We start from the raw sequence: 26850 nt of genomic DNA, 5'->3' as shown, positions 1-26850 counted from the left end.
GATAGGAGCTAATTGAAACGAAATTATTTTTTGTCCGATTTTACGAAGATTTAATTTTTAGAAAACGATATCGCTTTTTATTATATGATTTATTATTATTTTGTTGGAAGATGTGTATATATATGACTAAATATATAAGTTGAAATAAAATAAAAAAGAAAGTCAATAAACACTCGAATAAAAAATGAAAAGGACATAACCTTAAAAAAATATACTTACGATTAAAAACATATTCGGTTTTGTTCGCTATTTGAATCTGAATACGATGATTCACGTGAGATATACGAATTGAAAAAAAAAAATACAAAACGTGTGACAATCCTCGAGTCATTTATAATTCTCGAATCATATCCTTAACCAAGAAAAAAATGCTTATTTTTATTAAAAAAAGAAGTTATCCGTTATAAATATGAGTTAGATATGGACTTAAATAGGACCTGCATGTTTTGTTTAACCTGCAAACATAAAAATAAGATTTAAAATTTTAATGTACAAGAATTTTAACATATAGTTATTATACATCGAAACAATTACTTTTTGTACGAATTTTTCGAAGCACTGTGGCGCTGTTACGAGTCGAAGTTGTATGGCGAGAGGGCAGCACTCGCGCGAATCTAGCCAAGTATCGGTGCAAAAATTTGTTCGAACGGAATTTGTTCCATTCGTATAATAATATCAGTCTGCAACTATTATCGTCATTTTCGCTTGGAAGGAAACTACCACACTTCTACTACGCTTTATCCTCGATCTTTATTTCATTCTCGCTGTATAGACGATAATAGGCCGATAATAAACATCGACGAAATTTCTGGATAAGATAAATAATTGATTCGACCGAAAACACGGTCGACTTGCGCGGCCTATATTCATAGTTGGCTCGAAACGATAAATATCAGTACGTTGATAATCCATTGTGGAATAAAAGGATGTTAGAAAAGGTTTATAAAAATCTCGAGATTGTTATTCGTCGAGTCTCTTCTTCCAACTCTATTCGATCGAATCTTGGATATGATCTGCGATCACGAAATCGGAATTAGATTAATCGTGGACCGTTCTCGTCCGTCTTGGTTTAAATTAAGACGACGATTTGGACGGTGAATGAAACGGAGAGCGTTGTTGAGAAACTCGCTCCTCCGCTTGCGTAACCGGTGTTCGAACGCGACTCTATCGCGTTAATTTGCGGCAACCGGCACGCGCCGCGTGCACGCTTGTTACACCAATGGCTGCCCGCCGAGGAGATCTTATTGTACAAACTTTGATGTTCGCTCGCCGCTCGACTTCCATTATCGAAATTAACAAGAGGGGGAGGGGAAGGGGAGAGAGACGAGTGTGTTTGGACAAGACAATTTTCAAATTGCGCAAACTTTCGATTCTCTTTCCGTTTCCGTTTCGCAAGAGAAGGATGAAAGAGATCGATTCTACTTTGAATTTAGAATCTTTGCCAAGAAAAAATTAAACGCAAGGAAAGATTGAATATAAATTTTCAAATTGTCTTAAAACTTTCCAAGAAAAAATTAAACACAGAGAAAGATTAAATATAAACTGAAACAATTTCCAATTTTCGATTTCCTTTTGCTCGTTTTATAAACAACAGGAAAACAATGAAAAAGATCGATTTTTAGAATTTAAAATCTTTACTAAGAATAATCTTTAAAGGGAAAAATCAAACACAAAAATTAAATATAAATTAAGACAATTTTCAAAATTCTTTTGTAAAAAACAGGAAAAGAATGAAAGAAACCGATTTTATTTGGAATTCAGAATCTTTGTTAAAACAAAGAAAAAATTAAATGCAGAAAAAGATTAAATATAAACTAAGACAATTTTCAAATTTCTATTCTCTTTTGCTCATTTTGTAAACAACAGGAAAAGAATGAAAGAAACCGATTTTATTTGGAATTTAGAATCTTTGTTAAAACAAAGAAAAAATTAAACACAGAGAAAGATTAAATATAAACTAAGACAATTTTCAAATTTCTTTTCCCTTTTACAAGCAAGAGGAGAAGGATGAAAGAGATCATTTTTATTTAGAATTTAGAATCTTTCATTGGCTAAGAAAAAATCAAGACGAAACACCTTAAAAATTAAAATATAAATTAACACAATTTTCAAATTTCGATTCCCTTTTATTCGTTTCGCAAGCAACAAGAAAAGAACGAAAGAGATCTATTCTACTTACAATTTAAAATCTCTCGACGGTCTTTCAAAAAAAAAAAAAAACCAAGGCGAAGGATTAAACGTCCGCGATCAAACATAAACGCTTTGGCCGCGAATAATTAATAACCCTCCAGCCCGTATATATACCTCTCAAAGAAGCGTTTCCACTACTACTCGATTCCACGACTCGAAAGGGAATACGCGAATAAATGGAGGAACGCGACTAGCAGCGGAGAAATTCGGATCGATGGTAGGGGGGAGGGGGGCGGGCGAAAGAAAATCGGCAGCTCGAGCCATCGACGTAACGTAATTTTGTTCTCGTTGACTCACGTGTGTGCGTTTCCTTCGAGAAAAAGAAGAGGAGAGACAGAAGAGAGAAAGGATTTAGCCTTAGAGTTTAAGTGAAACAGATCTCCGAATGATCGGACGAGAATAAAACTATCGTTCGCTGGAGAAGAAGTTGAAAGTTTCGCCTATTTCCATCTGATGGTATATTTGTACCAATCCAAAATTCTCGATGCGTCAGAGTATTCTAACAATACGGTACAAAAATTCTTTTTATTTTTCGTAACAGTTTAATTTACTAATGTAATTTCGTATTCGAGTATAACGAGATAATAATTGTGTTATTCAGCTTTCAATCGTTAAATGAAGATAATTCTTACGATTTTCGAACGCTCGAATTATGCAGCGGCGATTGTCAAATCTGAATTGGAGAAACAGCTGTGAATTTACTACATCGATTTTCAATCGAGTAAGAATATATTTTAAAAGAAAATTTTGAAAAATTTTTCATTTTCACGTTTCCTCGATCGTTTTCTCTTCGAAATCGCGATTCTCGGAAATAAAATAAGAAGGGCGAGGGGGGGAGGGGAGAGGAGGCAAAAAAAAAGACGAGAGACAGGCTCTCGATGAGCGAGAAAGTCGGCGATACTGTGGAAAATAATTTTCAGGAGCACTTCGCCTCCTCCGGGGAACAAAGCGGAAGTCAGGGTTTGAAGAGGATCTTAAGTTTGAAGAACGCATTAATGCGGCCCCTCTCAGGAATGCTCAGAAATTCCCCTGGAAGAGTATAATGCCGTCGTGAATTAGGACGCGCAAGTGACATCGTTCTCACAGCCGCCGAACGCTCGTCGCCAGTCTCGTAAACCGATATAAAACTCTCTCCTTCTTCTCCTTTTTAATTCACGTTCCATTCTCATCGTTGGTTATAGCACGTGATGTACGATTACGTTGTAATCGAGAGTTCGAGACGTGAGAATTCGAAAAATAAATAAATAAATAATAATCGTGTATTAAATCGAATTCTCGAATTGGATGATATTTTTACAATCTTTTTTATTAATTTTATCATATACGCACGCTGTAAGTGGTATTGGTTGGTAACGATTACGTTGGTTAATTACGCCGGTTGATTCGTATTAAATTGCACGGGTACGCAACGTGTACGTAGATGTTATAATTAGGGCCGTGTGGAATATGTTCCATTTCAATGGATGATGGGATATAACGTTGTTAGAGGATAAGAGAGGAGAATATTCGCGTATCGTTTCAATAATAGAAGATTCTACAGTATAAATACAACTTAAACTTTGACCATCGCGTTTCTAAAGTCTAAACACAATGGAAACGAATAATCTCAAGCTTGTGAAACTAGCTCGTAACGCCTTTCAACGATAAAAACTACCGAGCCTTCTTTTACCGACACAGTTATTTACGGTTACTCTATGAGAATTCGCATTAGAACTCACGTGTTACGTGAAATTGTTAATTTTGGAATAAATGAACATTGAATTATCCCTTCTGTAATCTTTTTCGAATTAAGTTTAACTGTTTTTTTCAAAAGTGAACGAATTTGAAATATTGTTCGTGTACGAGTGTAGCGCATCGAAATATTAGGTTAGGTTTCGAGAAGATTCCATCGGTAAGTCGAATAATTCATTATTATCGGTGCTTCGAGTTTTTCGTTTCTATCATTGAAAGATATTGAAAGATAGAAGAAGAGTTCAAATCTCGATTCAAATGATTAACAATAACTTCTTTTTCGTATTAACTGTTTTTTTAAAAGTGACGAATTTGGAATATTGTTCCTGTAGCCTAAAGCGCATCGAAACAGGTTAGTTTTCGAGAAGAAGATTCCATCGATAAGTCGATTAATTTGTTACTCGATAATTCATTATTATTTGTGCTATGAGTTTTTCGTTTTTACCAAACGTATCGAAAAATAGAAGAGAAATTTAAATCTCAATTCAACAAAAAGATGTAACACATCAACTTGTCAATTTTAGAATAAATGACGATCAACCGTAAACTCTACTTAATATAAACTAACCTTATTTTTCCTTTCTGTAATAATTTCTTTTTCGTATTAGTTTAACTATTTTTTCAAAACGAAAAAATACGAAATACGAACGAAATATTAATCCTGTACGAGTGCAACCGAACGCATCGAAATATTAGGTTAGCTTTCAAAGAAGATTTCACCGATAAGTCGATTAATTTATTATTCGATAATTCATTATTATCTGTGCTTCGAGTTTTTCGTTTCCATCATTGAAAACTATTGAAAGACAGAAAAGGAGTTCAAATCTCAATTCTACAAATAATTAACAATAACTTCTTTTTCGTATTAATTTAACTGTTCTTTCAAAAGTGAACAAATTTAAAATATTATTCCTGTACGACTATAGCCGAAACGCATCGAAATATTAGGTTAGTTTTCAAAGAAGATTTCATCGATAAGTCGATTATTTGTTACTCGATTCATTATTATCGGTGCTTCGAGTTTTTCGTTTTCATCATTGAAAAATATTGAAAGATAGAAGAAAAATTCAAATCTCAATTCAACAAAAAGTTATATTAGCTTATGCAACACATCAACTTATCAATTTTAGAATAAACAACGATCAACCGCAACTTATAAACTCTACTTAACCTAACCTTACTTTTTCTTTCCATAACAACTTTTTCATTATTAATTTAATTATTTCTCCACAACGAATTTAGAATATTGTTCAGTTTAAACTGGGCCACGAGTGTAGCCAAAGCACTCAAAATATTAGGTTAACTTTCAAAGAAGATTTCATCAACGAAAGGATCGTTCGATGGTAGTGTCAAAAATTCGAAAAATGAGAATTTTAAAAACGAGTCTCGAAGTAGGCCAAAATCCATGTTAAACGAGAATAAACAAAAAGCAAAAATGGAGGTGGAATCGAACGCATCTGGAATGACGGTTTTCACGCATTCGAGTCAAAGCGAAGAAATTGGAAAAGTAGAAACCGACGCCAATCAAAAGAGAATGAAAAGTTGCGTGGCGTCTCGAAGCGTGGTCATTGCGCAAAGCTCGAAACGGCACGAGTCCATTTTCGAATAGTATTACAAGACACTGGACGATGCCAATGAAAATCCCGAACAAACAACGAAAGCATCATTACATGCTGTCCGTAAAGAGTTCTTTTCCGAAACGAGGAGAAAGATTCTTTTACCATAACAATCGAGAAATGAATCGAAAAATAAGTTTCATTAATCGATGAACGCGAACGTATTCTTCTGTGACAATATTTCATCTTACCGACCGATCATCGTACTCGTTTCACAGTGTTGTTTTTAAAAGATAAAATATTCAAGAATTTAATTTAAAAAAATGAAATACTGGTCAATCAAGAAATAAATTAATCTTCTACAGAATGTATATACGAGTCTATGATCCTCGAAGAAAAAAATAAGAAGAGAAATATTTGAGCGGAGAGGAGAAAAAGTAAAAGCTGCTCGATGATTAAACGGTAATGGAGGAAGCAGACAGCAGGTGAGGACAAGAACGGTTGGCATTCGCGGAGGAGATATTATTAAAAGTTGTGAAAGGGGACGGCGCACAATAGGAGAGAAATTGGAGGCGTTGAATTATTGGACAACGCGGATGGGCGGTCGAGGAGGTGAAGGATGGAAACTCGTGGTGAAAATTATACGCCGTTTGCAGCGTGGAAAGGGTTAAGGGTTAATAAGACGCTTGTTTGCGCTTCGAGTGGATGCGCTCGAATACGACTCGACGTCGGCCGTGTTGGTCGGCCATTACAGGTGGCGCAACAATTCGCTCGCGTGCCGCCGTGCCTCGAAATGTCAGAGGAACGTGACGCGAACTGAAATGGAAATGGAGGGGGGTGTACAACGTGACCCAGAACACGAAATCCAACCGCCCCTTGATCCGCCGATCTGAATTCGCGCGTACACAATTTTAATTCGACACTCCTTCCAATTTCCTTTCTCGAAATTTATAACGATAACGATCGAGAGGAGGAACGAATTTCGAGAGCGAATTAAACTAATTAATTCCCAAAAAAATGATCGACCCTTTGAATAAAATATGAAATCGGGCAACGTTGGAAAGCGTTCGATGGCTGCATAGTCCGAGGCGTTGATTAATTCCGAAGGAGGAATCGTGGAATAATGAAATGGAATCGTGGACAAATTGTTCGAACTCAAGATTTTTTTTCCCTCCATATTATTCGACAACACGGATAATTATCATATAATCGATCCTATTCGAAACGAAAAGTGAAATTTATATAAAGAATCGTGGAATAATTGCCTCGCTTTCGGGCGATCCTCCCTCTTATCATCGCCGTTGAATCGTTAAATTTGTAAATATTTTACGAGACCATAGTCAAAGATAGATATCAACGGTTTCACGAACGAAGAGAAAATCGTTGCTATCGGCTGTTAAACACGCGAGCGAACGAATAGAAATTGGCAAAAGCGACGGAACGGAACGATTCCCCTTCCTTTCGAATTCGTTGGACGAAGAGGAATCGAGAGAAAGAGCGAAATCTTAATAAACGAACGAGTGGAAGAGGGGGGGGGGGGCGAGCGAGCGAGCGAGCGAGAGAGAGAGAGAGAGAGAGAGAGAGAGAGAGAGAGAGAGCAACCGTGGTTGTCGAGTAGTTGCGCGTTTGCAGGACGCAATCTGATCCGATTAGATCGCGTGCGAACGCAACGTGCACACCGAGCTCGAATCTAATAGTTAATTACACGTGACAACAAGCACCGGTTAAACTCGACGATAAAATTCCATTTCTCCCGAATAGAGTCGAGTCGAGTCGAGTTTCGATGCATTATTTCGAAAAATGCAGATTTATCGCGATTTCCTTCCCCTTTTTTCTCTTCGATACGAGGATTGAGATTGAAAAGGAAAAAGATTGGTGTATGTGTATATATATATAGCGGTCGAGAGAAAAGAAAGGTTTTTAAAAAACGTTGATGAATTTCGTTCGAGAGGGAGCCACGTTCCTCCACTCTTTATCCTTTAAAGCGGAGAATTAATATGGAGATGAAATTCACGCGAGCGGAATGGAAGAATTCTACGTTCGAATTAAAGGAGAATGGAAAGTTTTCGTTGCGAGTTTTAATTAACTTCAGGGATATTAATTAATATATATATATATACATCTGTTCAAGAGGTTTTTGAGAGAAAAAATAGGTCGATCGTATTTCTTATGTATCGAGGATACCCGCGAACGTAACGAAAACGAATAATACGATTAATTTTCTTTTCTTCGATTTGTGCGAAATTTGTACGAATTGTTCTTTTCCTTTATATAATATAAAAAAAACAACATTTTCAAACTAATTTCCCTCTTCCTTTCGTGTTATACTCGTTAATATTAAAATCGTATCTGCATTTTCACGCGACTCCCCGTTCAACTTTCGAAAATTATTTTAATTATCAACGCGAGAACTTCGAGCGCGGTGGGTTACGCGGCGAATGTAAAAAATGGCACGCACACGGTGGCAAACGATGACCTATAAATTGATCGACGAAGCATTGCGCGGACGTTGTCGTCATTAAGAGCCATAACTCTTGCCCCTTTTCTCATATTTGACATTCAATTAAGGTGCAGCCATAGCGCGACGAAATTTCATCCAACCTGGTATACGCGTCGATTGTCATCACGCGAGTCGTATTTCCATAATCGTTGACCGGTTTTTTTACCGAAAATATGCTTCATAATATTTCCCCTCCTCTGCGACTATTTGTTCTTTAATCGAATCGTGTTATCCGCCCTTGAATATATCGGTTAAAATTGATTAATTTTATGTATAGATGCATGCGTGCATTGGTCGTTGTAAAGAGACAGTTTATAAATCAACTTTTAAATAGATCGCGATTAATCTTTATGATTTTTTTTCTAACTATCTTATCTAACTATCTTAACTGTTTTTCTCTGTCTCTGAAATTCGAATCATCTGTTATCTAATTATCTTATCTATTTATCCAAATATCTTGACTGTTTGTCTCTGGAATTCGAATCATCTGTTATCTAATTATCTTATCTGTTTATCTAACAATTTTATCTGTTATCTATCTTATCTGTTTATCTAACTATCTTAACTATTTTTTTTTGTTTCTCGAATTTGAGTCATCTGTTATCTAATTATCTTATCTATTTATCTAACTATCTTGACCGTTTTTCTCTGTCTCTGGAATCATCTGTTATCTAATTATCTTATCTGTTTATCTAACAATCTTATGTTATCTAACTATCTTATTTGTTTATCTAACTATCTTAACTATTTTTCTCTGTCTCTGGAATCATCTGTTATCTAATTATCTTATCTGTTTATCTAACAATCTTATGTTATCTAACTATCTTATTTGTTTATCTAACTATCTTAACTATTTTTCTCTGTCTCTGGAATCATCTGTTATCTAATTATCTTATCTGTTTATCTAACAATCTTATGTTATCTAACTATCTTATTTGTTTATCTAACTATCTTAACTATTTTTCTCTGTCTCTGGAATCATCTGTTATCTAATTATCTTATCTGTTTATCTAACAATCTTATCTGTTATCTAATTATCTTGACTGTTTTTCTCTGTCTCTGGAATCATCTGTTTATCTAACAATCTTATCTGTTTATCTAACAATCTTATCTATTATCTAACTATATTATCTGTTTATCTAACTATCTTGACCGTTTTTCTCTGTCTCTGGAATTCGAGTCATCTGTTATCTAACTATCTTGACTGTTTTTCTCTCTCTCTGGAATTCGAGTTATCTGTTTATCTAATAATCTTATCTGTCATCTGTCGAAGAAACAAAGATTCGAATCAGCTTGAATCATTCGTGGCGAAAGATAAATAAATAAGTCGCGAGAGATGATGAATAAAATCGGAGAATTTTTTAAATAAATTCGGCCATCATGAAAATTTATATTGTTCCTTTTTTTATTATTGACAAATCGATAGAGAGAGAAAAGATAATACGACACGCGATATTGAAGAGATACGCTACGTAATTTATTTACGCTTCATCGATTACGTTACAGTTACGTTATCGTCGATTTTAATCAAAATTGCCGATCGGTCGACACGTTGTAAACAGAAACGGAAAACTGACCTACATTTCCGTGGGAAAACTGTAATGACTTAACGTAATAATCCTGTTAATAACGAGACGAGATGAGGGAAATCACATTCGATAACATTTAATATCGGTGTAACGCGCGCAAGCTTCCACGTCGAAAATGAATCGATGATCCCCGCCGTGGCGTGTAAATGTAAAAAAAAAAAAAGAAAAAAAAATAGAAATATTTGAAACAAATAAAATAAAAAAATATTCGATCGAATGAAAATTCTTCGATTCGGTCAAAAATTAAAATTAATCGAACACGAGATTCTTCGAACGATTTTTAATAAGAGCACAAAGGTTTAAATATGTGTCATCCTAGAAAATAATTCGAGTCGGTCGGTAAAATTAATTCCTTTCTGACCGATTTCTTTTGTAATGCGAATCGGTCGATCGCTAAAATAAATCGGTAATCGTGATCGCCTTCTGCAATTCGTAATCGTTGATCGGTAATTTTTTTAAATCGTACGATGATCATCGTTAATTTAAATCTTGGACGCAACAGTTTATAAAGTTTTCTTCGTCGTGATTATCTATGAGTACTGCATGATTCGGAAGAACTGAAAATGTTATCGTTGATGCTTGCTCTGACTGTTTTTATTTTGTATATATACATCGAGTACCGTCTTCAATATCTTCCGTTTAGAAGCTCTGAAAATACCAAATATACCAAAAACGCGCACAAATTATCAGACGAAATGTTTGAAATGCGAGTTGATGCTTGCTCTAACTGTTTTTATTTTATATAATACACCAGTGCCATCTTCGCCTTCCGTTTAGACGTTGCGAAAATGATAAAACGTAGCAAAAACGCGCACAAATTATCAGATAAAACGTTTGAAATGCGAGTTTGTGTTAAAAGTAAATTACACTAAAAATAAATAAATAATAAAGTGACTTTTCTGTGTGAAAATATGTAAAATATTTATATATATATATATATTTCTAAAAATATATATATAAATGTTGTTGTCGCAATGAGATTAAATCATAATCAAAAGTATAATCGTTTCGTGATTAATAATAAATAAAAGAATCGCGAATACATCGACTACAACAACTTTCCATTCCTTTCTTATTCATTATTATCAACGATTATTTATTTGATCCATAGTCACGATTAATAACTGGATTTCTATATTGATCGATTATTAATTTTTAATTGTCGATCGGATTACGTAAAAATTTTACTTACTTAAATTTTACCCGGACCCAGCCTCGCGAGTTTGCTTCCTTCGGTTTGGCAAGGCTCCTGAAACCAAGAAAAGAAAAAATTAGAAGAAAAACTTCTCGAGTGACGAGATCGACACGGGATAGGCTCTTTCGCCTTCTTTCCAAAACGAGCTATTTTTAAACGTGTGTAATTTTCAAGTATCGTCGAAACATTTTATTTATCCGTGAAGCGAAATGGATATATACATATATATATATACATATACATATATATACACGTGCACACCGATATGTACGAAGTACGCGAAGAAAAAAGGATACATATTTTTTCAGTCTCGCACGTGTCCACCGTTGCCATTTATTAACGACCCGTTCGAATAAAAAAGCCTATTATATGGTCATTCGATCGACAAGCTAAAATCGAAAAGTTTATCCAATGGATAAAACGTATCGAAGATGCGAATTATATTTAAGAAAAGAATAGTAATTTTCCATTATTCTCTCCATTCTATTCTCCAATTACACTCGTCCTAAAAAAGACGAAACGAGGACGACGAAAGAAAGAGAGAAACAGAAAGAGAGAGACAGAAAGAGAGAAAAAAAGAAAGAAAGGAATAACAAAAAAACGGAAGAACGGAGGGAAGAAGGAATCCTAAGATGAGCTTGAACGAAAATCCCGGTTTCGTCAGGCATGGAGGACGAAAGGCGAGAGGGGGTTTGCGTGCGATCTGGGTTTGGAAACAGGCGGAAACGGAACGGGTCCCCTCGGGGGTCACGTTCCAAGCGCGTGGATGAGGTAGAGCCCGTCGTAAACGGTTGTCGACTTCCGTGTGCAACTTTTCCCTCGAACTGTGCACTTATCAGCGTATAGCCGGCGAGCACAAAGAAATTACGACGCGGAGGGCGGCGGATACGGCGGCGCGTAACCGGGGGCTAGACGTTCCCTCGGTTCGGCTCATCCTCTCTCCCCTCTCCCCTTCGCCCCCCTCCCTTTCTTCTCGAGCTCGAGGACGCGCTCGTATATAACGAGAAAAACGATGGAAGCTCGCTTCTCGAAAGAAACGAAAAACTTTTTCATCGGGGAAGAAGGAAAACGGTCCACGCGCCGAATTCACGTTTCCTCCTCCCCCTCCATATCCTTGTTTTTTGTAGATATAATCGCGAAATATGAAACCGTGTATTTTCGATCGTGCTCGAACTATTTTTCGATCGATCGTATTCGAATTATTTTTCGATCGGTCGTTTTGGACTTTTTATTTGTTTAAGAGTTATCTTCGAATTTTTTTTCAACTTTTTAATTTAACTAACTTTTTTTATTTAACTAAAGCGAGTCGAGTCGATCGATTTTCGATTCTCTGAACATTTTGATTGATCAATTTTCCAATTATTAAGAAACGAATTATCTTTGAATTTTTTAAAATTTATAAATTTATCTTCTTTTTTTTTCGATTCTCCGAGCATTTTCGATCGATCGTTCTTCGATTATTAAGAAACGAATTTTTTAAAATTTGTAAAGCGAGTTGGTCGATTCTCTTAGCATTTTTGATTGATTTATTTTTTTTTTTTTTATTTAGAATTCTTCGTCCTTCGAGCAACGTTCGATTTTTAATTTTTTCCTAGTCACGCTCGAATTAATGGAACACCCGGTGTACACACGCGCGCGTTTATACCTCCGCTTCCGTGGAAGGGCAGACGCAGGGCTAGCATCCGGAAGTGGATAGTCGCTTGCAAGGGATGACTGGTTACCACGGCGATACGTTGAAGGCGATTTCCAAGGCCGATCGTGATTTAAGCGAGTGGTCAATTTTCAGGAATAATACGAAGCCAGATGTAGGGGAACATCGATCGCGAAATCTTTTTCATCAAATATTCCGCGAATTTCGATGAAAAACGAATTACGACATCCCCCCCTCTCGAACCGTGTAATCGAAGCACAAAGGTAAAATTTCGAGCAAAGATATCTTCAGAAATTAGTTTACTTTTAATTAAAAAGTTCTTTGATCTGTCTAGCGTGTTGGATTTATATCCGGATATCCGGAATGTAAATATCCGTTATGACGTTTCCACGTTAATTGCTTGCCTACGCCGTGTTTAACTTTATTTTCAATACGGATATTGTAAAATATTTACGCGTACCGACCACTTTTTCCTTTTTCATTCATCGTAAAAACGAATTGCAAAAATCTTGGAGAATCTTTCTTTCTTCCCGAAGAACGTTCAACCGTATTTCCTCCTCGTCCTTTTGTTATTTTACGCGAGCATAGCAAAAGTGATAAAGATCTCTGGCAATATTATCGATTTCTATTATAATCGATTATCTATAATTCTATAATCGATGTAAAAAAACAAAGGAAAGAGAATAAATCGTATTCTTCAATGATCGTATCTTCGTTTTCTTGTTCTTATTTTACGCAAAGATAGAAAAAATTGACTTCTACGAGGAGCTATTCCCTTCCATTCAATTAATTATCGCGACAAACTAAAAAAAAAAAACGTACATATCAATTTTTCAAAAAGATCCTTCAATTCGTTTTCTTGTTATTTCTTATTATTTTACGAAAATAAAATAAAAAATGGCAATATTCTGTAAGAAACTATCTCTTTTTATTTAATCAATTATCGTAAAAGAACAAACTAAAAAAATTCTTCAATTTCATTTTCTTTTATTTAACTTTTATTTATCTTTTAAAAATATCAAAAGTAATAAAGATCCCTGGAAATATTATTATATCTTTATAATTCGATTATCACGTAAAAAACAAAAGGAAAGAAAACAAATAATAAGAATAATAGAAATTTTCCAAAAAGATCCTTCAATTCGTTCCCTTACTATTTTATCCACCAAATATAGCCCCACCATTCCTTTCAATCAATTCTCGCGTAAAGAAGAACTCCAAAAAAAAAAAACGTGCCTTCGATCTCTTTCGTTCTTATTTCTAAACATGGAGAATAATAAAAATTATTCCAGTTCCTTTTCCCGTATTATCGATTATCCAGAAGGAAGATCTCCAATCTTGCGGGTGTCGAATGCGTCAAATAGAGGAGTCGAATATAATCGGAATATATGCTCCTTCTCCGAACCTCCTCTGGAGTATAATACGAACGTGTCTCCGGGGTACGAGGAATATCACGTGGGCGCGCTTACTTGTTAGTGGACGTTGAACCGTGAAACTGGACACAGAGCGAGAGATGATGACTCTACTCCACTTCCCTCTGGTGGCGGGATTCGAAGACGAAGGCAGCGTTGCCATTTACGTACGCAAAATTGCCTCGTTTCGTTTAATCGAAAAACAAATGGCCGGTTAAACTGGCAAGGGATAATATTCGACCCGTTCTCCCCTCGCTATCGCGCCCAATTTCATTTCCTTTTGTGCCCCTAATCGGCCAATTTCGGTCAGATTAAAATCGGCCACGAGTTGGAATCCTTTCTTCTAGGGGAAGGAGGGGGAGAAATCTATCTTAGAAAGAAAATTTTTGGGCTTCGAAACGAGGTGATTCGTGGTCTCGCGATACGCGGAATGGAATGGGAATGGAAATAGCGTGCGAGGCTTCGTTTCCTTTCGAATCGAGATTGAAAATCTCGTCGAATACCGGCGAAATTAACTAAGTTTTCCTAAATTAAGTAAGGTTAGGGTATGAACGAATGTTTGTCGATAGAAGATCGTTGATGTTGTACGTGAGAAAATAAGGAGAAAATGTAAGAAGAAAATGGATATTTCTAGAATAGAATAGAACGATTATTCGTGTTCAATCGAATTAATTCCACTTGTTGAACATTAATTTAATTTTCAGAAGACTATTATATGTAAGAAAATAATCAAAAAATGTAATAAAATGTAAATCGAGAAATTAACTAATTGCACTTGTTGAAAATTAATTTAATTTTCAGAAGATTATTGTATGTGAGAAAATAACCAAAAAATGTAATAAAACGTAAATTGAGAAACTAACTTATTCCACTTGTTGAAAATTAATTTTCAGAAGATTATTGTATGTAAGAAAATAAGCAAAAAATATAATGAAATGTAAATGTTTTTTCGTATCCAATCAAGAAGTTACATTTATAATTTACATTTATTGAAAATTAACTAATTTAACAAATTGTTGATAAAAGATTATTATTTTAAATAAGCAAAAAATAATAAATAGAAAATCGGAATTCGAATAGAAACAATTAATTTATTCGTGTCCAATCCAACTAATTCCACTTATGTTAAAAATTAACAAACTTTCTCACTTGGGATATGAACGAATTATCGATAGAAAATTATTATTGTACGTGAAAAAATAAGCAAAAAAAAATGTAATAAAATTTTTTCGTATCCAATCAAAAAGTTATTAAAAATTAACTAATTTTCTCTGTCAATAGAAGATTATTATTCTAAATATTCTAAAAAAATGTAATAAAATGGAATTCGAATAGAAACAATTATTCCAATAAAAAATAAATAACTAATTCCACTCGTTGAAAATTTTTCTAATTTGAGAAAAAAATTTATTCGAAAGACGAAAAAGATGGAGATAGAATATTCCTGGCCTCGTTTCGAATCACGAATTGCAGATCATTCTATATGTTTCGTGAAAATATATATATTTCGAATATGGATGCATACGATAAATTTTCAAACAAGTGAATCAATGAATGAGTCCTCGAGGATAAAGAAGGAAATGCCGGTTAAGGTATTAATAATTTATTCTAACAAATGTTTATTCACACGTTTTCAACGTATTGAGGCTTTCTGATTAAGAAACAGATATGAAACCGAAACAGAGAACGAAAGGAATTGCTTGAAAACAAATACATTTATCGTTCACACTTTCACTAGTTTCGTCGAAATTTAACTAATATGAGAATTAATATCAGTAAATAAAAATAAAAGTGGAATTCTAATCAGATAAACTTTCTAAATTGGTTTATTTAATTATTTATTTAATTATCATTGAATGTATGTATAATCATTTTTTTTCGCGAATAAAAACCTGCAAGTATTCGAGAATATATTATTTTTATACGAATCGTTGCATATTTCGATGGCTCACACGAACGCTAAAAATTTACATATCAAGAAATTTCGTTGGTCGAACGAACAATCTTTTCTTAAAACATTGAAACATCTCGACAATTGTCTTTTCTCGATCTGTTTAACTTTCCCTCGAGCGACAAAGCGAATTAAATTCTTAAAGATTTTGCAATTTAAAATTTTCCATAATCGCAAAATTAATAAATTTAAAAAAAAAGTAGTCGTTAAAAAATACGTATCGATACTAAAAGCTAACGAAATTTCGTCAGGAATTAAAAAAAAAAAAATCGTTCAAAATTTTACTATTATAAATACTTATATATTATAAATACTTCAAATATCTCTAATTGAAACGAGAAAAGAATAAAGATGGAGTAATATGGGAAATAATTGCACCGGTTTTTAACGAAAAACCAGGACCGAATTAAAAATTGGCGCCGCTGAAGAAAGCATGAACAACAAGTTAAATATTATCGCGGAGACAAGAATATATGTGTGTGGTGAGTGGCCGCGGTGTGAATGGGGCAGAGCCGCGAGAGAGGGCCGGACTCTATTTAAACATTCATCGAGCGTAAACGGTCGGTAGACTCGGTTCAAATCCACGCAAAATACACGGACAATGGTGGAGAACGAGGAAAAAATAATACGTTGGAATTATCCCGGCAAAAATGCGCAACCGGGACAGTTTCGGGCACATTATTTTCCAAAAGAAAATTCTCCTCCATCCTCGAGAGGGAAAGATCCTCGTTGCGAGGGAAAACCTCTTTGCAATTGGAATAACGAGCGCGATTTCGTTCGAAGTTTTCGAAGAGTGAAAGAGGGAGAAGAGAGGAACGATTTTTCAAATTGGAGAAAAGAAGCTTCAAAAAGGCTTGGCATTCTTCTTCATTCCCAAATTTATTCGTTATTCGATATATTGAGCGTGAGATTGATTTTATTACTATCGAGAGTAGTAAAGATGTATTAGTTAACAGCTCGCAAGAATTTCTATTTTATTCACAAATTTACACTTATTCGCGCGATACTTTGGATACAGATTTCGAGAAGTGATCGAAAAAGTAATAATTTTTCCTAATTGAGAGTAAGAAAATTTTTAAAAAAGTGATTATTCAAATTGCTATTTTATTATTTATCCACGGATACATTCGCGCAAGTATTTTATATTACTTTATTTTTATTTTAAATTTAAAAGTCTATAAATGTAAATACTTGGCGTATTAAATGAAAAGATGATGATTAACAATTCGCAAGAACTCCAACTAGCTGACATCTCTCTCCCTCCTATTTCATTCCCTAATTTAGACGTCGCTGTCGCACAGCTCTTGCCACTACGACGGTGGTTCCGACGGCCATAATCGGGTGAGCTTGTTTGCACACCGTTGTGCAAGTACAGCACGTGTCATAAGTTTCACGGAATTTCTCTCCTATGTAACCGTAACATTTCACATTGTGTATATACCAGTGTGGTCGAGTCACGATTATCCTCGCCGGGTAAATCGAACTGGTTTTAAGTAACGTCGAATTCAGATTAATCCCAGTTTCGCTCCTCATTCGCGACTTTGACTGCCACACAGCATTCCATTTCTTCAACAACGGTTTCGTAATCGTTTTCGACTTTAGCAGCCGTTGGAAAATCGATTTATTAGTCGTCGTTTCCTCTCTAACTTGCATCCTAGATACGTATATACGAGGATAAAATCAACGTTGTCAACAATTCGTTTGCACCTTGATGTCAGAATTTGACAATTTCCGCGCTCTATATCGATAACACAAGAGAACTTCAAATTCTTTGGGTTTCCTCTCGTTGAAAATTTTGATTGTTAAATCGCGAGAAAATTATATATTGCAATTAAATATAGCTGACGATAAAATTATTGAAACTAGCTTGATATTAAATATATCGAGACGTAAATTTTAAGTAGCATAATTTAAAGATTAAATTCAAATTTGGATTAACATTGCTGCTTGTATCCGTCTCTCTAATAATTATTTCGCGTAATTAACGATGTGTACGAAACGAAGAAGCATCGTGTAACAAACGATCCTTAATTAAACTTCGCTTAATTATAATGGCTCTTCCTTTAAGACAAATCCACTCGATCTTTGCTTCCCCTCTAATTAATTTAATACACTCCTAACGACACTCCTTAAACGATTTATACAAAACTGTTATTTTCCGACCTATTACTCGATTCGAATTTTCGTGCGCACAATTATGCATGGAAAAGCACGCGATACGCGATCCGAGAAAAAAATATCATTATTACTCTACTTTCAAATTTAACGACAAACTTTCGAATAATCGTCGCGAACTATCCGTCGAGAGGAATCATGAATTCATGAATTAATTTGACGAGATCTTGTTCACTGTGGCGAAACTATGTGGTAAACTATGATCGACGAATACCTGTACACAACATCTTAACGATCCTTGGTAAACTATCCTATCGACTAAGTATCGTCTGAGATCCCAGAGTCGAAAGTTTCGAAGGGGCGCTACTTATCGCTGCGCGTGAAGCGCCACTTAATTCACGTGTCCGCGCAGCGAAGAAGAAACTTTGTGCGCAAGTGCACAAACCAACCGATTTTAGCCTATTCGATGTGCGAAGCCACGTATAACCTAAAAATAGCTGCGTACATTTTTTTCTCTCTCTTTCCTTTGATTCAACGAAACGAAAGCGGATTGTTAAGAGAAATTAAGCTTTAAGGATTGAGGCTGTTTGTTCCGCAAGAACAATGGCGGATCCTGTTACCCTTTGATTTGCATCACAAAGGTTTAATCTTCGAACTCGAAACCATTCATTGGAGATCTTTGGTCGCAAAAGGGCGCGAGATGAAATAAAAAAAAAACGGTCGGAGACGAAGCTTTTTTTTAAAAAATTTTTAATAACGCGAATATCTAAAAAAAAAACGTCGATAAAATTGTGCTACAGAATTAAAAAAGTTGCACAAGTTGGTTCTTCGTGGAAACGTTGAATACACTCGAAACTTTTTCGCCTCGAGTTACAATTTTCAAAATTGATATCCGAGGAATGACGACGTGAAGGGGAAAACGTTTCTTCTCTGAAATCGACGTTAAGATTATCGATCCTCGTGTTTACGACCGTGTTTCGAGATCTCGTAAATAATTGAACGAACGATCAAAATTCGAAGCGGAGTAATCGTCCAAACTGTCGAACGCACGGTTGCAAATAGAATTGCAATTTAGAAACACCAATATTGGCACGTAATAATTGGACGGTGCACCGATATTCTCAGGAATTCGGAGATAGATTCGAAGTCGATCGATCCAAAATCGATCGTCCAGGATAAGAAGTGTCCTTTCCAAAAGAAAAAAAAAACCAACGTTAGATGTTATAATAAGAACAAGTATTCTGAATCCTGAATTATCCGTGAGAAAGATTGGAAGAATTTTTATTTCTAGCAAACAGTGAATTCGCTCAAATTTTCCAAGACACCATCTGGCTCGTATTTCTGCAAATTGCTCCACGTCACTGAGACTCCCTACACTAATATAGAATACTATAATTAATACGAAACTATAATAAGATTATGGAACTGTGTCAAAATGTGTTAATATAAAATCAAAGGATTCTAATTTAAAGGGAGTGGATTTGATTTTTATAAAATTCTCCTTGGGATACGAAACCGGACGAATTCGATGTCGAGAAGAGAAAAAAAAAAAAAAAAAAAAAAAAAGATCGGAACCATTTTCCCCTCGATATTACACGGGAATATTTCCACGAAAATTTACACGAACAGTCCTCCACCGGTTGATAAAAACCGGTGCTGTTAAAGTTGAAGCGGAACGAGGAAATATATCGAGGAGAGGCGGCACGTGATACGAATCCCCGCCATCTTGAATAACCGAAATTGCGAGAAAAATTCCCGCGACGCGTGGGTCGAAGATCGGGGAAAAAAAAGAAAAAAAAAAAAAAAAAAGGGAGAGAAATTCCGCGAAACTGCGCCAAATTCTGCCGCAGCATCGTGTTTCCCATCCGAGCAAAATCGAAGGATTTACGACGCGATCGGCCGACCCCGATACACCATTCACCCCCGAACAATGGGCTCTCTCTTCTCCAAGGATTTTTCACCATTCCCTCGTAAATAATTGCTTTCCTCTCGGTTAGTTAAATGGTAATCTTTAGGATTGTGCGCGTGTGACGTAAATATAAATATATACAAATTGTGATATTTGTGATTCGAACGTTTAAATAATCGTGTGAAATATTTTAGGCTTAATTAAAAAGCTTCGAATTTGACGAACGTATGATAAACTGGACCTTGAGAATTGATATTCTAAGAAAATATTTATTAGAAGAAAGAGTTATGCTATTTTATAGATAGATATCTTAAACGGTGATAATTTAACAAAATAATGAAAAAAACTGAAAATTGTAAAATGAAAAAAATACTGCAAGAAGATTGAAAGGAATAAAATAATTGCCAACTAAAGTTATGAATATTATTATGTACATATTATAATATAAAATAGCTTAAAATTATCAATGATTAGATAAAGAATCTGCTAAATGGAGAATAATTGTGTCCATATCATGGCAATAAACATTAAAATTAATTTTAATATAATTTGGCAAAGTTTTGTGAATCGAATATGGCAATAAAGAAGAATAGAAAGTTTCAATTTTTCGTTCAATTCAACTCTTATGGATATAAAAAATCAATTGACAAATTTCTAATTTCTATAAAATAATTATTTAACTTTAACTTTAATTTACAAAAAAAAGAAAAAAAAACTTAAATGTGACTTTAAGAAAAGAATTTAAAATTTTAATATATAGTTGTTATATATTACATCGAAACAATTATTTTTTTATACACTTAAAAATAAATTTTATCCAATTTTAGTATACATTATTCGAATCACTGTGTCTTGTTTATTACGTGTCATATAATTATTCGTGTGATGCACTATGAATACATCGATGAATACGTTTCAATTTTCTTCGCGATAAAAAGATAATGAGATATTTTAAATTTGTAGCATCGAACTTGTTGCTTAGATGCAATTGTAAAAATACAAACATTATGACAGGTAATAATACCAATGAGTATAATCGCGCTTAATTTACATATTGTTTCTACTGATAACGTAACGTGAATGACAGCTTGGTAATTATTAGGTTACGATAACCTACATGCATTCTGGCACACTTTTGTATCGTTAAATACACCGTGCACGATGTACGGGCTGCTTTAAGAGTAAAATTATTTTTCCTTTTAATCAATTTTGATTCATTAACGATAAAAAAAAATTACGATAAAGAGAAAGTATTATTATGGTTGTGTAAAAAGTTAAAAAATCGATGTAACTGTTAGACTTTTCCCGAGACGAGAGACAAAAAAGAAAAAAAAAATCAGGAAAATTGCTAGCAACGATCCTTTTTTTACGAGGTTAATAATAATAAATTCAACAGCGAGATGAATAAAATAGGTGAAAGGCAAAATTAAAATGCAACAAGTTCGTAACGAACTATGATTTCATAAGTCAAGCAAATGAATCTTTCATACTCATTTTCAAAAAATGTTAAGTTTCAATTATAACTTTCGCCTCAACAACATGTTTTCAGGAAAAGTTAACCAAGATGTCTCATAATGAATAAGAAATTTAAAAGTATATCTAGGTATAACAGTTCACGAATGAATAATTAATTAGCCGATAGAATTAATTTATAGAAACCTGAATAGTCGGACGAGTGAGATAACAAAATAATTGTGGTTATTAATTGTGGTTAATTAATCCGTTGAAAAAGTAACTAGTTAAAATTTTCAAATAATACTTTAAGTAATTACTTGTTAAAATCCTTGAATAATATTTATTAATAGATATTATAATCGATCCGCTTTTCGTATAATCTCGGCCGTTTGCTATTATTTGTAATTATCATTATATTTTGAACAATAAATTATCGAAGTAACTTATTCAAGTATCCACTTTATTCAACTATTAAATTTTGTCCGTTACTGGTTACTAGAACGATCCACTTACGCTCAGGCAAGTAATATAAAGCAATCGTAGACAGTGGACCAATAATAAAATTTCTGAACCTACGATGATTGGCTCGATTGGTTTCAAGCAACTTTGAATAAATCAAGAAAATTGAACAATAACGTCGTGCTTAAAAAAAAATCGAAACGATGTGTTCGAAAAACGACAAACGAGACGACATGTCGCAATTTCGAACGACAAATTTCGAAGACTTTTCATGTCGCGAAATGCGTGGTTCTCGAGAGGGCTTTAGCCCAAGAGGCATTCGAGAGACAGTTTTAATGATCCGTCCAAAGGTACGCCATCTCTTGGACTATTTCGTCGGTCAAAGGTGGCAGGATTGCAACCAGTAGAGTATTCCCGCTGGCAACGTCAGCACACTTTGTCACGTGGTTAAGGGATCGTTTTTCTGCGCTGGCCGTAGTTGGTGGGATAGAGAAATTCATGGAGCGATCATCCACGCGTAATACGAGCCACGTACAGGTTTGAAATACGTGGTAGTGGTTCTATTTCGACTAGAGGAAAGTAGATCAAAGGACACGTTTCAAGTGCCTTCGTTACTTCTGAAGAAACGTAATATATATTTCGTTTGATACGATATATGTGATGTTATAGGTTATATGTTAATTTAATAGATGGTTACAGAATGTTGCTGGCCACCGATATATATCGATTATCGACTTTCAATTAATCGAACTCGCTTCTCGAATACCTCGGTAGCCTTTCCATTTTCTGCTACGATTGTACTCGGGAGATACATAAATATTCAATTTATTTATGCGTCGGTCGTGTTCGTCGTTTCCAAAGGTATTTTAATATCTTTTTTTTTTTTTTATTATTAAAAACACGAGTTGTTTGCTTTCATTCGATTAAATCACTTCAATGGAATAACGGATTGAATATATATATAGATATCTATAAATACATTAAATATACGGAAATAGAGATTCACGTTTTACTTTTCAAGAAGTAGAAGTGGACTTTTCAACAGTTTCAAAGATAGATCGATCAAAGCTGGATACATCTCGCTCTTAAATTCGAGCATTGCCTCTTTAACCGAGAAATATATCCCCTTTCTCCCAACACGTCCAGACAACACAGAAAGACACGGATAATCTTATAGCGTGGATCGCAAGGATGATTCGATCCTCGATTGCGTCCAACTTACTTCTCGAGTGTCGCGATCACGCGACATGTTTCGAACAACTTTGCGAACTAATATTTCCACGAACTTTGAATATTTCTCCATATCTTGCTCGAATTTCAATTTCTTCTTAAAATAACTATGCTTCCCATATTTGTTGTTAATTCGATATAGATTTATCTATCGTCAAGATATTCAAGAATAAAAAAGAGCTCAGTTTAAAAAAGAGTTTGCATCCCAACAAAATCGAAAATTTGAATCGAAGTGAACATAAATTGGACAATTTTACTATAGTTTTTCTATAAATAAATAAAACAGATTTTCGTCACATTTCGTTTCGAACCTTTACCATCAACTTTCATATAATCCAAATAATATTAACATTTCGTTAAATCTCATTAAAAAAAAATTTTTCCAAGTTTTTCCAAGTTCTTTAAATTTTCAAAATACGTATATTTAATTCGTATATTTTCATAAAAATATCAACGATTCAAATTTTGCGCGTAAATATTTTAACGAGAAAATATTAAAAAAAATTTGCGACAATAACCGATTTAACGTTAAGTTTTGAACAATTCCGTGAAATTAGCGCGACGATAAATTATACTTAATACGTATCTGTAATTAAACCGCTTGAACGTTATGGCGGACATATGATAAGTGCACCTGTAATAATTAAACGGGCAACCATAACGTACAATTAAATATGCAATTCAAACTTAATAATAAAACATCATCGTGTAATACGATAATATTATCCCGATTCAAAGTGCTCCCGAAATTCATAATTTTAACCTATATCGAGAAAACCGACACTTGATCTTATTAAAATATTTCCGAGTTAAAATTTAATTTAAAAAAAAATTAACCGTTTCGAATTACACGGAATAGAGTGCACACGTACACGTTGGATTGTGTGATCTGGTTTGATTGAAAGGGGGATGAGACACGCGCGTAATAAGTAATACGATCGAGCAACGGTTTAGTCGGAGGAAAACCACGTGTTGAAGGTTGGCACGTTTGCGTGAGAATCGACGAACTACCCAGGCGTAACAGTGTATAAAGGCTGGTGCCCGGATACCGACCGGGTTATCAAACTTGGCAATACCGACTACGCTAAAAACTTTCGAGTGGAGAAGTTACGAAATGGAATTACGTTTGCCCTGAAAAACAGTATCCGCCCTCCTATCTGTATTAATTAAAAATGTTTTTGTGCACTCGTGTCGATCGATTAAATCAAGTTGTCTTGCAACGTTGCCAACGCGAACAGGTTGTTCGTTTGAATTTTTCGAATTAGTCGAAGATAATTTTTCGTCAGATTGATACGCTCGATCGGCGTGATATGATATTACATCAAATTATTATTTATTATTTCTCTCGAGATAGATTGAAAAATGATCGTTGAAGAAATTTAAACGATAATTATTATATGCAAATGTATATAGTTTGTGTACACGTCACGATTCGAAAAGAGAAATTGCTTGTCGTAATGATGTCGTTTTACAACCAGGTATTATTCTGATATTTTAATCCATCCCACCATAATTCAAAGGTAATTGAGCCATTTAACAACAAGGATAAACATAATTCCCATGAATATTCAATCATTAATATCGAAACACTGCCGTGGTAGAGCGAGGACAAATGATCCGTAAACACTCGTGAAAACTTTCCAGAAAAGAGGAAAACGTGAGGGTGTGTTTAAATTGATCCCGAAGAATGAAATGAAAATTGAGGAAGAAAGCTCCCTTCTGAAACCGAGCTTTATAAACTCCGTTATAAAATCATCGTTTGAACGATTAAACTTACGATTAAGTTGAAAATCGAAATTTCGACAAGCTCGAGTTAATATATTGTAACGTATATGGAGCGCGACAAAATAGGAACCATCGATCGATATTCTCGAGCGAAAGAGGAAAATGGATGAAAAAAAAAAAAAAAAGAGAAGGATACAAAGCCACTTTGTTCACAGATTTGTTTCCTAATCTTTCTTCTTTCTAGTCAATGCTCCTCCCCGGTGTATATGGAAGGAGAAACACGAGGAGAGGAGAAGGGACAGAGACAATATTGACCGAGGAGACGGGTAAACAAAACATTTATGTACAAAACTTGTCGCGTTGCCCGCATTTTACGAATTCTTGCGGAGGAAGACTCGCGTTATAATATATTTTCCATTTAACGGATATTTTGTCTCTATTCGTTTCTGAAAATTGTCGTTGTGCGATTGTTCGACAGGTTTCCGAGATAAATTTGCGCTCGAAGGAAATGGAGAGAAAAAAAAAAAAAATGAAAAAGCAATATGGCAAAGGTGCAATCGACTGTTGTTCGTGTCGCGCAATTACAAGCCTCGTATTATCACACGCGATCAAAAGTTCCAAGGAGGCGAGAAGAGAATTTTAAAAATAATTATTTAGATTAATTTGAGATTATTCGTATTAATTCAGATCCACATTCAGGAACAGATTTCTCACGCGATTAATAATTAGAGAATTTAACTTTTTTTTTTTTTAGTACAATCGTTAAACTATTTTAGAGAAAATTAATCGTAAAAATGAATTGAATAAATAATTGATAAAAAAAAAAAAATACGCGAGGAAGGAGAATCGATGAAAAATCAGTGGAAAATTAATTATGCGAAACCCGTTCAATGTTATCGTGTCGTAATTATAATGGCAGACGTGCATGCATGAGTATGTACACGAAACGCATCGTAGCATCGCGATAAGTAGAATTTACCACTGAGTGTATCACGGACATGTATATAAAATGTGAACGTAATGCTAATTACAGTTTCTCGAGCTTGGTAATCGATAATCCGATTACGCGCAATTATAATTGGGAAAAGAACGAAAAACAACCGATTTGCGAACACGTGATAATCTTACAACATTTTAATCGTTGTTGAAAAATCCTCGACTTATTATCCTTCTATTAAACTATGTTAATTAAATTCTATCTCGTCGAAAACGTCTATCGAATGTACAATCCATCTAAAATTACAAAGTGTTTTCACGCTTTGAAATACTCGCGTTGTTCGTCTCGTGCTATTTGGTCATATCTTGGTCGTAAATATATTTCTAACTTTTCGACAAATAAGAATTGAATCGAAAGGTCTGGAGAGTCTCAAGGATTTCTAATTGGACGATCGAAATCGACACTTGGAAGGAAAAGTAAACGGTATTGGAGAGAATTTTTGGCGTGTGTCCAAGTAATACGATAGTTTTGATCGTTAACTCGCGTTAAGGTTAGGCTTGGTTGGGAATTTCTATAACGTAACGCGAGACGAGCCCTCAAGAATAGCAGAGAGACGACGTCAACTTTGAAAGAAATGGTGCACGACGAAGAAATTTTCTTGCGCTTTCTCGTGCTCATCAGCTTTTTCGAGTTCAACCACTTTGTACTCGTACTTTCTTCTACGTACAGGTTGAAAACAAAGGAACTTTGAAAAGAAAAGTCGACGGGCCTGCGTTCTAATTACAACCAACGTGGTAACAAAGTGAATTTCAACGTTTGTTTTCACCATCAACGCCGCTTTTTCCATCGACAATCTCGAATGAAATAACCTTTCATCAATTTGAATAAGAAGAATAATTGCGGTGACTACTGACCGAACCGATACTTTTTTTTTTACCGGCTTACATTTTTTCCAAGTATAATTTGAAATAGTCGCAAGGAAGGGGGGAGGGGGGAAGATTTTCGATATTGAAATGCCGATTCAATTAAAATTTAGATTGCACGAATCTAGAATAAAAGAAAAGAGGGAAAATTTTTTCATGGAACGACAAAATATTTTTTGTTTCATTCAACGAAAAATTTTTCCATGTTTTGTTAACAATTAAATAATACAATTGTAAGAAAGAAAAGTAAGTAACGTTTCCTTTCGTTTGTTCGTTTTGCGTATCGAGGATAATTTTAAAAATTATTTTCTTCTTTATTATG

At 34.6% G+C, this 26850-nt stretch overlaps 1 protein-coding gene across 1 annotated transcript in view; it reads right to left on the bottom strand.

Moving 5' to 3' along the window:
• The window catches only part of LOC102676775 (heparan sulfate glucosamine 3-O-sulfotransferase 5), a 146566-nt gene that overhangs the window by 116819 nt on the left and 2897 nt on the right, over positions 1-26850 (bottom strand). The window contains exons 2-3 of the mRNA XM_006614171.2: positions 10764-10815; positions 4560-4569 (exon numbers count right to left, since the gene is read on the bottom strand). The gene's annotated coding sequence lies outside the window, so the exon portion shown is untranslated. The remainder of the gene's footprint in view (positions 1-4559; positions 4570-10763; positions 10816-26850) is intronic.

The sequence above is a fragment of the Apis dorsata genome, unplaced genomic scaffold, assembly GCF_000469605.1.
Source record: "Apis dorsata unplaced genomic scaffold, Apis dorsata 1.3 scaffold_170, whole genome shotgun sequence".
Lineage (NCBI taxonomy): Eukaryota > Metazoa > Arthropoda > Insecta > Hymenoptera > Apidae > Apis > Apis dorsata.
Note: the sequence above shows the minus strand (reverse complement) of the source record. Positions and strands in the feature narration are given on the sequence as shown.